We start from the raw sequence: 15,912 nt of genomic DNA, 5'->3' as shown, positions 1-15,912 counted from the left end.
TCGGTGTAAATAAATGTGGCGTCCGTCATTTGTGCACATAGAGCAGCAAATGCCCGACGATAAACAAGTGAAGGGGTACCATCCTTGGGAAATCGACAAAGGTCACGGAGCAGGCAGATCCGGGGACGGAGCCAAGGCGGTGCTGTACCCCAAGTTGTCATGAAGGTTTTAGGAAAGCGGAAGGAAAGAGAATGGAGCAGTTGACGGAAGCGGACTCCCGGTGGTAGTAGGGAGGAGGGGCGGCCTGCATACCCTACATCAAAGGAGGCGTCGAAAAAAATGTCATGGGCTGGATTAGCAGGCATGGAAGACAGATGGCTAGCATAACGACTCAGAAGGACTGCTCGCCGATTGGACAGCGGAGGTTCAGCAGTCTCAGCATAAAGGCTTTCCACAGGGCTGGTGTAAAAAGCTCCAGACACTAAACGTAATCCACGGTGGTGGATAGAGTCGAGACGCTGAAGAATAGACGGCCGAACAGAGGAGTAGACTATGCTGCCATAGTCCAATTTCGAGCGCACTAAGGAGGTACCATTCAGGACACGGATGGTGTTGAGGGATCGCAGCACAGTTTTCTGTCAAACATAAGACCCAAGAATTTAGCGACGTCTGAAAACGTAAGGTTGACAGGGCCTAGATGTAAGGAGGGCGGAAGAAACTCCTTACGTCGCCAAAAATTAACACAAACGGTCTTACTGGGAGAAAAACGGAAGCCGGTTTCGATGCTCCAAGAGTGGAGGCGATCGAGACATCCTTGAAGACGTCGTTCAAGAAGGCTGGTCCGTTGAGAGCTGTAGTAGATCGCAAAATCGTCCACAAAGAGGGAGCCCGAGACATCAGGAAGGAGACAATCCATAATTGGATTGATGGCAATGGCAAACAGTACAACACTCAGCACGGAGCCCTGGGGTACCCCGTTTTCTTGGGAGAAAGTACGGGAGAGTAGTGTTCACCCGCACCCTAAATGTGCGCTCTGCCATAAATTCGCGAAGAAAAAGGGGCAGCCGACCTCGAAAGCCCCAAGAGAACAGTGTGCGGAGGATGCCTGTCCTCCAACAGGTATCGTATGCTCTCTCCAGATCAAAAAATATTGCTACTGTTTGGCGTTTCCGGAGAAAATTGTTCATGATGTAAGTGGAGAGAGCAACAAGATGGTCAACTGCAGAACAATGCTTTGGAATCCGCATTGAGCAGGTGTTAAAAGACTGCGGGATTCCAGCCACCACGCTAAACTGTAATTCACCATACGCTCCAAAACCGTACAGACACTACTCGTGAGAGAAATGGGGCGATAGCTAGAGGGGAGATGTTTGTCCTTTCCAGGTTTCGGAACAGGAACGACGATAGCGTCCCGCCATCGTCTGGGAAAAGTACTGTCGGTCCAAATTCGATTATAAAGGCGAAGGAGGTAACGCAGACTATGGGTTGATAAATGCAGCAACATTTGGACGTGGATACCATCCGGTCCTGGGGCGGAGGAGCGAGAAGAAGAGAGTGCATGTTGGAGTTCCCACATGGAGAAAACAGTATTGTAGCTTTCGCGATTTTGAGAGGAGAAAGCAAGAGGTCGCACTTCCGCTGCACGTTTCTTCGGGAGAAACGCTGGCGGGTAATTTGAAGAGCTCGAAATCTCAGCAAAGTGCTAACCCAACGAGTTAGAAATTGCGACGGGGTCCACTAATGTATCATGCGCGACAGTGAGCCCAGAGACCGGGGAGAAACTAGGCGCGCCTGAGAACCGTCGAAGCCGACTCCAAACTTCCGAGGAGGGAGTGAAGGTGTTAAAAGAGCTAATAAAGAATTTCCAGCTTGCCTTCTTGCTATCGCGGATGACACGACGGCATCGCGCACGGAACTGCTTATAGCGGATACAGTTGGCCAAAGTAGGATGGTGGCGGAAAACGCGGAGAGCACGTCGCCGCTCACGTAGTGCATCACGGCATGCCTCGTTCCACCAAGGAACTGGGGGGCGCCGGGGCAATTCGGAGGTGCGTGGTATTGAACGTTCCGCAGAATAACGTCGGTAATATGTGTGACCTCATCGTCGACGCTGGGAAAGTGACGGTCATTGAATGTCGCTAGAGACGAAAAAAGTGTCCAATCAGCTTGGGCAAACTTCCAGCGTCGCGGGCGCATATATGGCAGTTGAGGCTGCAGTCGAAGGACACATGGAAAGTGGTCACTCGAGTGTGTATCATCAAGGGCGAACCATTCGAAGCGCCGAGCTAGCGGAACAGTACCGACCGCAAGGTCCAAATGAGATAATTTGTCGTGGAGGCAGACAAAAATGTAGGGACCCCAGTGTTGAGGCAAACTAGATCCGCTTGGTGGAAGACGTCTAGCAATAGTGAGCCACGTGGACAAGGATGTGGAGATCCCCAAAGCGGGTGGTGAGCGTTGAAGTCCCCAACCAGCAAATAGGGGGTGGAAGCTGACCAAGAAGATGAAGGAGATCAGCTCGTGCCATTGGTGTGGACGATGGAATGTATACAGTACAAAGAGAGAACGTGTACCCGGAAAGGGAAAGACGGACGGCGACAGCTTGGAAGGAAGTGTTTAAGTGGATTGGGTGATAATGGAGAGTATCATGGAGAAGAATCATGAGTCCTCCATGTGCTGGAGTGCCTTCAACAGAGGGGAGATCATATCGGACGGACTGAAAATGAGGGAGAACAAAGCGGTCATGGGGACGCAGCTTTGTTTCGTGAAGACAGAAGATGACTGGCGAGTAGGATCGTAAGAGGATTGACAATTCATCCCGATTGGCTCGAATACCGCGGATATTCCAGTGGAGAATGGACATAGGGTGAACAGAAAATGGAGGAATGTGACCAAGGTTGCTGTCAACTCAACGACTGCTCAGAGCTTGCGACCGACAGCATGGAATGGCATTCAGCCGAAGGCAGAAGATCCTGATCCATAGGTTGTTCAGGAGCAGCTCCTGCCACCAGCGATCGGCCGGTTGATCGGCCGCCAGCAGTGCGCCTCGGTGACACAGAAGACGGCCGAGGGCGATTTCCGCCAGGTGGTGCTGTAGATGGGACACGCCTTGGCGGAGAAGGAGAGGAACTGGGTTTCTTTGTAGCCTTCTTGGAAGTATGATGTTTAGATGAAGGAGGAACCGATGGTTGGGAAGTTGCGGTACGTAAAAACTCTTCACGAGTATGCTCTTTTTTCGAAGTCTTGGTGTCTGACTTTTGGGCTCGAGATTTAGCAGAACCCGACGAAGGGTGAGCCAGAGAGTGGGCAGGCGAAAGTGGTGAGGTTGAACGGGCGATCTTTGCGCTGGCCGATCTGACGACCGTGGCACTAAAGGTGAGGTCGCAAGTCTGCGTGGCCGCCTCCTTTGTTGGCCGAGGAGAAGCAAGGACAGTGCTGTATTTTCCTGTCTGAGGCACGGTGGGCTGTCGACTGGCGAATAATTTTCGAGCAGCAAAGGTCGACACCTTTTCCTTCACTCTGATTTCCTGGATGAGCTTTTCGTCCTTAAAAACGGAGCAATCTCGAGAGGAAGCAGCGTGGTCACCCATACAGTTGATGCAGCGAAGGGATGGAGGTGGACAAGCACCCTCATGGGCATCCTTGCCACACGTAACACATTTGGCCGGATTGGAACAGGACTGGCTGGTGTGATTGAACCGCTGACACCGATAGCAACTCGTAGGGTTTGGGACGTAAGGGCGAACGGAAATTATCTCATAGCCTGCTTTGATTTTCGATGGGATTTGAACTTTGTCAAATGTCAAGAAGACAGTGCAGGTTGGAATGATGTTCGTGTCAACCCTTTTCACAACTCTATGAACAGCCGTTATGCCCTGGTCAGACAGGTAGTGCTGAATTTCTTCGTCAGACAATCCATCGAGGGAGCGTGTATAAACGACTCCACGCGAGGAATTTAAAGTGCGGTGCGCCTCAACCCGGACAGGGAAGGTGTGGAGCAGAGAAGTACGCAGCAATTTTTGTGCCTGGAGGGCACTGACTGTTTCTAACAACAGGGTTCCATTCCGTAATCTGGAACAAGACTTTACAGGACCTGCAATTGCGTCGACACCTTTCTGAATAATGAAAGGGTTGACCGTGGAGAAGTCGTGACCTTCGTCAGACCGAGAAACAACAAGGAACTGTGGCAACAATGGAAGAACTGTCTGTGGCTGAGACTCAGTGAACTTACGCTTGTGAGCAGACATAGTGGAAGGTGAGGAAGCATTGCGGAAGAATCCCCCATGATTACCGGCGTCTCCGATGGCGCGCTCCTCCCTTGTGGGGGCCCTCTCTGAGGGCACTCCCACCTTAGGTGATTGTTCACACCTCAGGTCACACCTCCCGACAAACGGACAGAGGGACCAATCGGCACTTTCGGAAGGTATCAGCTCGGGTAATCACCCCTCCCTGGGCCTGGCCGTTACCAGGGGGTACGTACGTGTCCTACCTGTCTACCCGGGGCGGGGAATTACGCGTTACCCCGTCACCGGCTACGCATGGAAATGCGTGGGTCGGCCTTCAGACACGCACAGGGAGGAAAAAAGAGAAAGGGAAAGGAAAGAAGAGGGGTCTCAAACGCCGCAGCGGAGAAAAGGGCAAAGAGAAGAGGTAAGGAAAAGAGAAGGACAGAGGAAGGACGAAGACTTGCAAGTGTAGAAAGCAAGGAATTTGTAACAGTTTCGAGCGTCCGTCTACGAACGTAGGCACAAACCATACTCCCAGAGGGGGAGAAAGGGAAGGAAAGAGCCAGAGGTGAGGGGGAGGGGGAGGGGCGAAGATGGGGGACGGGGAAGGATGCGGAAAGGGAAGGTATGCAGCCCGGAAAGGAAGGAGGGCCACATTAGCTCGAGGTCCCGTGCTCGCTACGCACGTATCCACAAAAGAGTTGTGGACCCCCTGGGGGGGTATGAAAATGTGTGTTCGAGGGCAGGTGAAGCGCGAAAGGTATGAAAAACAAGGTTCGTACATTGCGGCCAAAAAACAAAATACACCAAAAACAAAGATGTAATATGCGTAAACAGGAAGTGGAAAGTCCAATAAATTCGCTTCATTAAATCTTTGCTTTCAAACGTTTTCCCACTATAGTTGCATTCTGGAGAACCAGCATTCAAATTTCCGACCAGCTGTCCAGATTTGGGTTTTCCGTGCTTTCCCTGAATCACTTAAGGCATATGCAGAGAGAGTTCCCTATCAGGGCATGTGTTCCGATCGAGTACGGTGGTGCAGAGGCAAGACAGAGGACTTGCGTCAGGGAGGATGCCGGTTCAAGCCCTCGGTTTTCAGTAGTTTCCCCTAATTCGCGCAAGGCACTTGCCTTGATGGTTCCTTCCCAAGGACAAAGCCTATTTCCTCCTTCATCCTTTGCCAATTCGAGCTTGAGCGCAGAAGGGAAGTTGGGACTTAGTCTTCCTGCACTTCCTTGCAACACGTCTCATGTCCTCTTAATAAACTGTCGCAATGCTTATATCGTGATTTTACTCCGTTTGACACCTTTTGTACAAAGGCTGAAGTGTGCGAGCGTGGCAAATGTATCAACAGTGATGCGATCAAAGGCATGACCTTCAGGTTTCAAGTGCTGGATTTTGACCACTGGAGTTGCATATCTGTTTTAAACATTTTTGGAAGGCGACTATCAACAATCGTCAAGTAATGTATAATAGCAGTATTCTGTGTACACTTGGTATTATTATGTTTGCTTCTAAAAGTCCTGTATCGTATACTGTTCTACACGTTATTAAGTAATGTTGTGGCTTAAACCACTTTAACCCTTATACATGAGGGCGGTCCATGACAAATCGGTCGATATTTGGTTTTAAAATAAAAGCAGCTGATGGTCAAACATGCATTTTATGCATATCTGTTTCATGGCTCATACGAGCTCACCTTAAACAAAAACGCCAACCAACTGCTATTGTTAATAATTAGTAACGGCCTCTTTGGTGAGGTCTTTTGATGTCTATACTGTGAGAATTCATTTTCCAACCATCTCGTCGCAGAGTGTAGTGGTCGTGCCTTCAAGGCAAATTACCCGAAGAGTTCAGATCCATCTATCGTTGGTGTCAAGTTCGGTCTTATTTCTTTCGCACTTTTACACTTACAAAACTTTACAATTTACTGCCTTATCGTATTATTGTCATCATCTTCTGTCTTCGGATATAGGCTAAGATAAGACAGGTCTGAGTTCAACATATTCTATGTCTACTGATTCTTATTTTTAAAATGTCCGAAGAAACGAAATTCATTCGCAATTCGGGATCTTTCTGAAATTAGCTGCATTAGGTGAGACCATATTACCTGTGACCCATGAAAATTTGTTACGGACCAGGAGTCGAACCTGGATTTCCTATTTGTCGCGCTCACCTCAACTCTGGCTATTCAAGCACGCTTCCAGAACTGTCTACGACCCCATCGCTCGCAACTTTACTTGGATTCCCGCCACACGGTTTCAAGAAGACAAGCGTATTCAGCATTAGTATTGCGGTCGTTATTTTGCCCGTTGCTAATACTTATTATTTTTAAAAATATCTGAAGCGACAGATGTTGGTGGTGACATTCTTGTTATAAATTTAGTACAGCCGCAAGATCGTCACTAAAATACGAGGTTTGTCCGGAAAATACGTATAAAAGTTGAATAATGTCTTTATGTTACAAGTTGCAGTCACCGCCAGGTGGGACTACTGCTGTAATCAATCCCATCAACGCTAATTTCGAGTCAGACCACTCTGCGTGAAGGTGGGAGTGTGCGGCAGCTTGTTGACAGTTACCCTTTTTCACCTGCCGTCGGCGTGGAGCTCTCTCTGATTGAGGAACAGCGCGTCAACATCAAGTTTCTTGCAAAGCTAGGCAAGAATTTTTGAGTGTTTGAAACAGGTTTACGGAGACAATTCTCTGCAGGAACCAACCGTGACCAAGTGGTTAAAAAGGTTCCGGGATGGCAGAGAAGTAGTGAGCGATGACCCTCGCCCAGGACGCCGGTCGACATCGAGTTCCGATGAAGATGTTGAACGAATTCGGGCTTGTGTTCTTAAAGACCGTAGATTGACAGTCAGAATGATTGCTGACGAGCTGTCAATCTCCAAAACAATCGTTCACGAAATCCTGACACAAAAACTTGAAATGAAGAAATTGTGTGCGAAAATCGTACCGAAGCTCTTGACGCCAGAACAGAAAGGAAAGAGGGTTGAGTGCTGTGAGGATTGGTTGGAAGCAGAGGAACGATGGGAGTTTCTCAACCGAGTCATCACTGGAGACGAGTCCTGGTTTTACGAATTCGATGTGGAGCTCAAATCTCAAAGCAAGGAATGGAAACTAGCAGGAGAACCGAGAACAAAAAAGTCGCGAGAATCAAGGTCCAATGTGAAGAAAATGTTGATTGTTTTCTTTGATTCTAGGAGCATTGTTCACAAGGAATTTGTTCCTCCCGGCCAGAGAGTGAACGGAAACTTTTACGTTGAAGTTCTGACACGTCTCAGAACTCGTGTGGCCCGAGTTCGACCGGAGTTGGCGAAAGGGGGCAGGTGGATCCTTCATCACGACAATGCACCTGCTCACACGTCGCTCGTTGTGCGCGAGTTTTTGGCCCGAAGCTCAATCACCGGGACAGACCACCCGCCTTATTCTCCCGATTTAGCCCCGTGTTACTTCATGTTCCCGAAATGCAAAATGGTGCTTCGGGGGCGGCACTTGGGAGATGTGGAAGCCATCATGGCGGAAACGACACGGCAACTGAACATCACAACTGAAGACTTTCAGCAATGTTATCAACAGTGGAAACGGCGTTGGCAGAAGTGTATCGCGTCTCAGGGCGAGTACTTTGAAGGAGACCATATTGTAATACCTGAATTATTGTAAAATAAAGTTATTATTCAACTTTTATACGTATTTTCCGGGCAAAATTCGTATGTTTGTCTCCCTGAAACACTGTGGTGGGAATCCAAGTAAAAGTAGGGAGCGATGGGGTCGTAGGCAGTATGACATATAAGCGTTTGGATCGATCCTGGAAGCGCAGTTATGGCGCATGGAAGTCTGGGTCGGTCGTGGAAGCGTGCTCGATAGCCGAAGTTGCTTAGGCTCGCGACAAGCGGGAAATACGGGTTCGCTTCCCGGTCTGATACACTTTCATGTGTTACCAATAGGTAACATACCCATACCAAACGCAGCTGCCGGCCGCTGTGGCCGAGCGGTTCTAGGCGCTTCAGTCCAAAATCACGCGGCTGCTACGGTCGCAGGTTCGAATCCGCCTCGGGCATGGATGTGTGTGATGTCCTTAGGTTAGTAAGTTTTAAGTACTTCTAAATCTAAGGGATTGATGACCTCAGATGTTAAGTCCCATTGTGCTTAGAGCCATTTGAACCATATCAAACGCAGCTAATGTCAGGAAGATTCCGCAATTACGAATAAATTTCATGACTGTCTACTGATGTTCTCCTCAAAGCCTTAAAAAGCTTTATTTGAGATTCTAGTCTCCGACACACGCAAACCATGTTACTTCAAATTGTTTTTACAGCTATGAGGAACCTCCTTTCCTACGTTTCCAACTGCCTTGGGAGTTCTTACAAATGCACCACGTATTCTGTGGCATTTTACTTTTTGTACTTGGCCTTTTCATAGGTTATGTCCAAGCCAAGAGACTGGAAACAAAACACTTGCTCCAATGTTTTACCATCGATAACTCATTTGTTCCTTTCCTACGACAGTCACTAACAGAGTTTTGGTTGCTGAAATCTTTATAGCACATGCAAAGCTCAAGACGTGTAGCTTATTTACATTCCTATGAAATTTGTAGCTTTCTAATTTTATTCCCGAAGGAACATAGTCTTCCCAGTTTCTTGCCAAGGTCAAAACGGCCTTATTTCATGATCTTATTGAGTTTATGAATGTTTTAAAAATTGACGAGGATATTTTAAATCTCTTCCTAACGTCGTAATTCATCATCATCATCTGACTAAGTGGCTATGACGATTCTGATAATGTTATAAATACACAGGTGCGGAGGATGAAACAACGCTGAACAATCAAACAAGCAATATTGTCGCACATTTTAAATCACGTCATCCCGAGTTGGAAGTCCATTGTTAAACCTAGTTAAGAAGAGCAGTATCTTACCTTTTTATGCCTAACACAATACCAGCGTCTTTATCATCATCTTGGCTGACTACTACTCATGTCCATAATCTTCATGGTAAACTACTTCCATACACCTTGTACAGGTGTCCGTTTCAGAGTTTCGCGTCATTCTCTTCACGACCCCCCCCCCCCCCCCCCCCAACAACAACCCACCTCAGTAGAATTATTTGTGCACGTTTCATGGAGAGATGAAACTCTTTCGCCTCCGCAAGTTCATTACCTCATAGTGGTACGCTACTCTCTTCCTTAGCACTAAAGGGTCTGCCGGGAAAGCAAAGCACAATTTCCTTTCTCGATGCATCTGTGCTATCGAACTTTTTGTTAACAATAGCTTTCCTGTTACCGGCTGATAAGGCAGTATCTCAAATACTTTAACAACAATTAATAATACTAGTAGTAGTAGTAGTAGTAGTAAAAACGCCAGGGTCATTCCTCCTCTAAATGCGTCTAACTATACGCACAGAGCCAAATTCTAAATTCACCTTTTTCTCAAATTGCAAACAAACCTTGGTGCATTACCAATACGCTATTTTAACACTCCTTTTGAAGTTAAAGTAGAATTACCGCCGCGAACATTCCCATTCTTTCCATGACAAAGCACCAGAGAAATTAGAAAGGTCCAAGATAAAAAAATGTACAGCTTTCCTAAGTAACAAACAAAATTTCGCAATTAACAGCCATTTAACTTTCAGGATTTAAATTACGCTAACTACCGTAAAATAATTTGTTCTTAATCTAGCTTGAGGGAGGGCGTGATAGTTTCGCACTAACGAAACAATTAAGGGCATCAGATACAGAAACAACACGGCCAGGATCCAATGTAAAGAGGGAATAACTGTCAACTAGGTAAATTTCACATACCGTATCACACTCCGGCAGGCACTCAAACACGCAATACGTGGGAAAACTCGATTTAAAGAATTAATTCTATAAAACTTATACGAAGTAGTATAAGCTCCCTTAAAATTTCTGCGTCGTTCGGATATTAGTTGTTTAATGTGAACTTCTTTCGTCGACTGCTTAAGTAACGAAACGCCAGGATTTGCTATAGCAGTAGCGCACCATTTAGCACGTCATACTAAGTAGTTAGCCAAGTTGCGTCGCGTTCTGTCACCTTGAATTTGATCCTTTCTTCGTTCCAGTGCGGCTTGATGTGTCTAAGCACAGCCGCGCAGCCACCTGGAAGGTTATCCTCTTGGATGGTCAGCGGCAAACGGAGCGCGTTGTTTTGCGAACCCATCAGCGCAACAAACGTCACTTCACACTACCAGCTTCCGTGAGCTACTGAGGATCCCTGCACCGGAGTGCCTCTTTACGTAAGCTCTCATGTCGTTTCTGATAAAGTGCTGCCCTCTCTCTCTCTCTCTCTCTCTCTCTCTCTCTGCCCTACCAATCCATTCACACATCACGCGCAGATTGTATCAACACAACAGCAGCTGTGATGCTGACGCGTAGTACGTCGCACCTAAAGACCGTTTTTGGTCGCCGACACACAGATTCGAACATCGGAATAAAGCTACTTAGAAACTTTACTCTCATGTCCTTTAACATGCGGATAATATTTTATGGAGGTCATCCAGGGAAATTGAAGCACTCGAAAGGTAAAGAGGTATAAACGAGTGTATCACGTATGTGTATCATTACGGAAAGATGATTAGGATTCCACATCCCATCAGCAAGGATATCATTAGATTCACAAGTTGCAACACGGTCGCAGATTAAAACAGTGATCCAGTAAGTGTAGAATGAATTTCTCTTCTTTCCACATATGATCACAAAACTTTTGGCCCTTAGGCTACCATTTTCGGTCAGCAATGACCATCTTCAGGTCTGCAGCAAAGCATGGGAAATGAAATACAACCAGTGAACAGATTACGTCTTAGAATAACAACAAACGCCATAACGAAAAATTATTACTGTCATGGATGTGAAAACATGCTATTAAAATGTGACGAGGCATAGCCTACCATTTTTATAACATGTCCAAATAAAGCCAGAGTGGCATCGTCACAAAATCAGCTTATCATCGCAAATATTTGAAATACGCCGTAAACTAGACCACAGTTCTGGCACAGTCATACCGTCTGTAGACATAGCTACCATTCATAACAAATTGCAGTACAGTAACGACATGTGATTGTGTCATAATCTCGTTAGATGTCGCTACTGTAATTCTACACATATTCGTCAATTATAAAATTGTACAGTTCGCAACAACTGAAATGTATCCTTCATTTATCGCATAATGTACAATTTTATAATTGACGTATGGGTGTACACGTATAGTAGCGACACCTATCGAGCTTACAGCACGAAAACGCTGTGGCTACTGCTCTGCAGTTTATGAACAGTAGCTATACTTCAGAGAGGGTACGACTGCGAGAACTGAGGCCTACTATAACCATATTCTACTCGTAAATACGTGCGACGATGGTAAGCTGATTTTGTGTACATTTTGTGACGCTGCCACTATAGCTTCATTATATTACTGCATGTTATAAAACAGGTATGCATCATATTTTAATAGCATGTTTTCACCTCAATGAAAGTAATAATTTTTCGTTATGGCATATTTTATTTGTCTAAGACACTATCTGTTCACTAGTTGTATTTCATTTCCCACGTTTCGCTACAGATACGAGGACAGAAATTGGACGTGCTATACCAAAGCAACCATCTTGGGATTAGGCGATTTAGGGAAATCGCGGAAAAACTGTATCGTATATGGACGGATGTTTCTAACGCTGTCCTCACCACACTAATCCAGTTTCACGACCGCGCCAGATCGGTCTGTGTGTATCATTGCCGGAAGCTTTAAGCTTCTTATCTGGATAATAGCTTGCAGTGCAAGCTACCAGAATCATAGTGGAAGTATTAATTTGAATAATGAAATCACAATAAAATGTGGGTAGCTAACTATTCCCAAGCGAATAGTGCTAACGTGTTCCAACTTTTTGCCTCTGGAACATGCAACTTAGGACATACTCCAACACTTTTACTCCGTCAACACAAAATGCATGTGGAATACATCTGTTACAAATTTAACTCCATGAAAAGAGCTACCTGTTGAAGTAGTTAACATTGTAAGAACTACTTTTCCATACCTTGTACACCTGCGCACATTACTAAACGACTATCTCGGAACCCGAAACAGGTTGCCGTCGAACTGCCTCCACGGACAATAAAAAATTGATTTCCAACATTTAAAAATTTAAAATGCTGTCACAATCTACTCATTAAGAGGTACAACATTACGCTGAAGTATCTCAGCAACTTCCATCAAACTCCACACACAATTTCAAACCTTTTCCGAACTTTTTCTCGCTTACATGCTTAACATCAAATATTTAACTCATTTGTAAAAGAATCAGACGTTTGAAGCTGTTTTACATATTAAAGTTAGGTTCTTTGAAGAATCGCGGGGGTGGGGGAGGTGGCAACCCTTCAATTTTGCCACATTAAACACAGTAAGGCTCATCTACGCAATATTAGATATAGAGCCCGCCTCTGTAGCTAAGTGGTAAATATAAATAATGCCGTGTGACGAGGGCCTCCCGTCGGGTAGACCACTCGCCTGGTGCAAGTCTTTCGATTTGACACCACTGCGGCGACTTGCGCGTCGGTGGGGATGAAATAATAATGATTAGGACAACACAACACCCAGTCCCTGAGCGCAGAAAATTTCCGACCCTGCCGGGAATCGAACCCGGGCCCTTAGGACAGACAGTCTGCCGCGCTGATCACTTAGGTACCGGAGGCGGACAGCTAAGTGGTCAGCGTGTGTGATTACCGCAGAGAAACCTCTTCATCCCCGAGTAACTACTGCAACCTACACCCTTCTGAATCTGCTTAGGGTGTTCATCTCTGTCTCCCTCTACCATTTTCACCCTCCACGCTTCCCTCCAGTACTAAACTGGTGATCCCTTGATGCTTCAGAAAGTGTCTTATCAACCGATCCCTTCCTCTAGTCAAGTTGTGCCATAAATTCCTCTTCTCCCTAATTCTATTCAGTACCTCCTCGTTAGTTGTATGATCTACCCATCTAATCTCCAGCATTCTTCTGTGGCACCACATTTCGAAAGCTTTTATTCTCTTCTTGTCTAAACTATTTACCGTCAATGTTTCACTTCCATACAGGTTACACTCCATACAAATACTTTCAGAAAAGACTTCCGGACACACAAATCTATACTCGATGTTAACAAATTTCTCTTCTTCAGAAACCCTTTCTTTGCCATAGCTAATCCACATTTTATATCCTCTCTACTTCGACCATCATCAGTTATTTTGCTCCCCAAATAGCAAAACTCCTTTACTACATTAAGTGTCTCATCTCGTAATTCCCTCAGCATCACCTGATTTAATTCGATTACATTCCATTATCCTCGTTTTACTCCTGTTGATGTTCATCTTATATCCTCCTTTCAATACACTGCCCATTCCGCTCAACTGTAGGAAAATCCACTCCCAGACCCAGATGGAACCTGAAGAAAGCAGATTGGGACAAACTAGCAGCACAGTTAGATGGGATGCCAGGTAGATATCTCCATAAAGTATTAACTACGACCGATTTACAAGAGCTGTCATCTCCACAGCAAAGAGATTTGTACCACGTGGCTTCCTTAAGGAATATATCCCTCGTTGGAACAGCGAAACTGAGGAGCTGTATCAGGAGTTCCAGAACAGTGGAGACCCTGAGGTAGCAGACGAGCTTCTCAACCGATTAACATGGAACGACGTCAGAAATGGGAAGAAACCACAAGCAATACAGATTTTAAAAGATCGAGCAGGAAAGCTTGGAGCCTCTTCAGGGAACTAGGTAGCACTAATAACCCCATCCGGGAAATACCAGAGGTAACAGCCGACAAAATGACCGCACGAATTTTAACGCTCTCCAGGGCTCCCAGCATGAAACAGCACACGACAAGTATCCAAAGACAGCTAAAAACTCTTCGCCGGTCAAAAGGAGCTCATCCAGAATACTCGAGACCTTCCCCCGTAACAGAAATAAAAAGAGCATTAGATGACACCAAATCTGGCAAGGCACCTGGGTTTGGTGGTATACACCCAAAATTTCTCAAAAACTGTGGCAAACATACAAATAAGTGGCTGGCTAAATTTTAGTCAAACAGCTTAACAGGATTTCTCCCACAAAATCTAAAAAGAGCCAAAATTATCTCAGTACTAAAACCAAATAAACCGAAGAACCTGCCAGAGAGGTACCGACCTATTGCACTTCTTATTGCATGCTACAAATTACTATAGAGGGTGCTTCTAAACAGATTAGGCCATGGAATATTGGAAAGTGTCCCAGTGGAACAGGCAGGTTTTAGACCACAGCGCAGCTGTGCTGACCAAGTATTAAACCTCACAACGCACATAGAAGCTAGATTTGAACGTCAACTATAAACCACTGCTGTTTTTGTCGTCTTAACTGTGGCCTATGATACAGTTTGGAGAGAGGGCCTTCTTTAAAAACTTCTGGGTAAAATACCATGCGCACCCGAATAGTATCCTTAATAAATAACATGCTTTGTGACCGGCCTTTTCAAATAGTCATGGAGAAAGCAAGAGCAAAATAAGGAAACTGAATTATGGCCTACTGCAAGGATCGGTGCTTTCACCTACTCTTTTTCAATCTGTATATCTCTCATCTGCCTCAAACAAGATCCAAAAAATACGATTATGCTGACGACCTAGCACTAGCTGCCTGCAGTAAACCCACAGAAGAGGCCAGCAATATACTCACGGAGGACCTCTCCGTGGTGGGCAAATACTTCGCTGACTGGAGTCTTACTCCAAACATGAATAAAACTGAACTGTCCAGTTTCTACCTCAACAATGGACAAGCAAATACGCAACCAGTAGTATGTTTTAACAACCACCTCCTACGCTAAAATCCATGTCCGAAATACCTGGGCATCACACTGTCATATAAAAGGCACTTTGAGAACACCGCAGCTGACGTTAATACTAGGAGCAACATAATCGACAAATTATCCGGCAGGAGTGCAGACGCAGCTACACTTGGAACTTCAGCTCTTAGACTGGTGTATTCTGTTGCTGAATACTGCTCCCCGGCTTGGCTAAATAGTTGCAACACAAAGTCGATATCAAGCTGAATGAAACTATGAGAATAATCAGTGGTAGCTTAGGAAGTACTCCAGTTCCCTGGCTTCCTGCCCTGTGTCATATTGCTCCCCCCACACATTCGCAGACAAGAACACTTCCTTAGAGAATACAAAAAAATATATTAGCAAATCACTGTCTACCTTTCCACGAAGATCTCCCTGGTATAGCTCTGAAAAAGACTTAAATCTAGGTATCCTCCACTCCTAACTGCAGAACTACTAGCAGAAAATATCAATACAAATGACAAATGCAGGTACTACTGGGAGTCCACTATGTAAGTCTCCCCCCTACACACACACACACACACACACACACACACACACACACACACACACACACACACACACACACACACCATCTCCCCTACTGAGATCATGTCAGGAATGCCACTGCCTAGCCACATACGGAAGACACTTAATAGAATTAGAGCTTCACATGGTGTCTGTCAGGATGCACTTTGCAAATAGGGATTTTCAGAATCGTCCTGCAACTGTGGTGAACCTCACAAGACTATCCGACACATTACAACCACCTGCCCACTAAGATCATATCCTGGAAACGCAACTGATTTCTTCCAAGCTGCAGACACAGCACCGGATTGGATCAATGGCCTCGATATTACAATATAGTTCTAATAGTCAGTTGATATAATAAATGCTAAATATGTATATA

At 45.6% G+C, this 15,912-nt stretch overlaps 1 protein-coding gene across 3 annotated transcripts in view; it reads right to left on the bottom strand.

Annotated features, from left to right (window-relative positions):
- LOC124804850 (ethanolamine kinase) overlaps positions 1 to 15,912 on the bottom strand; it is a 152,504-nt gene that overhangs the window by 129,772 nt on the left and 6,820 nt on the right. Inside the window, exon 1 of one of the 3 annotated variants that reach the window (XM_047265203.1) lies at positions 10,220 to 10,392. The exons of the other annotated variants lie outside the window; for them this stretch is intronic. The gene's annotated coding sequence lies outside the window, so the exon portion shown is untranslated. Of the gene's footprint in view, positions 1 to 10,219; positions 10,393 to 15,912 lie in introns of those variants that run through there. 3 annotated transcript variants of the gene reach the window in all.

Source organism: Schistocerca piceifrons, chromosome 7, assembly GCF_021461385.2.
Source record: "Schistocerca piceifrons isolate TAMUIC-IGC-003096 chromosome 7, iqSchPice1.1, whole genome shotgun sequence".
Taxonomy (NCBI): domain Eukaryota; kingdom Metazoa; phylum Arthropoda; class Insecta; order Orthoptera; family Acrididae; genus Schistocerca; species Schistocerca piceifrons.
Note: the sequence above shows the minus strand (reverse complement) of the source record. Positions and strands in the feature narration are given on the sequence as shown.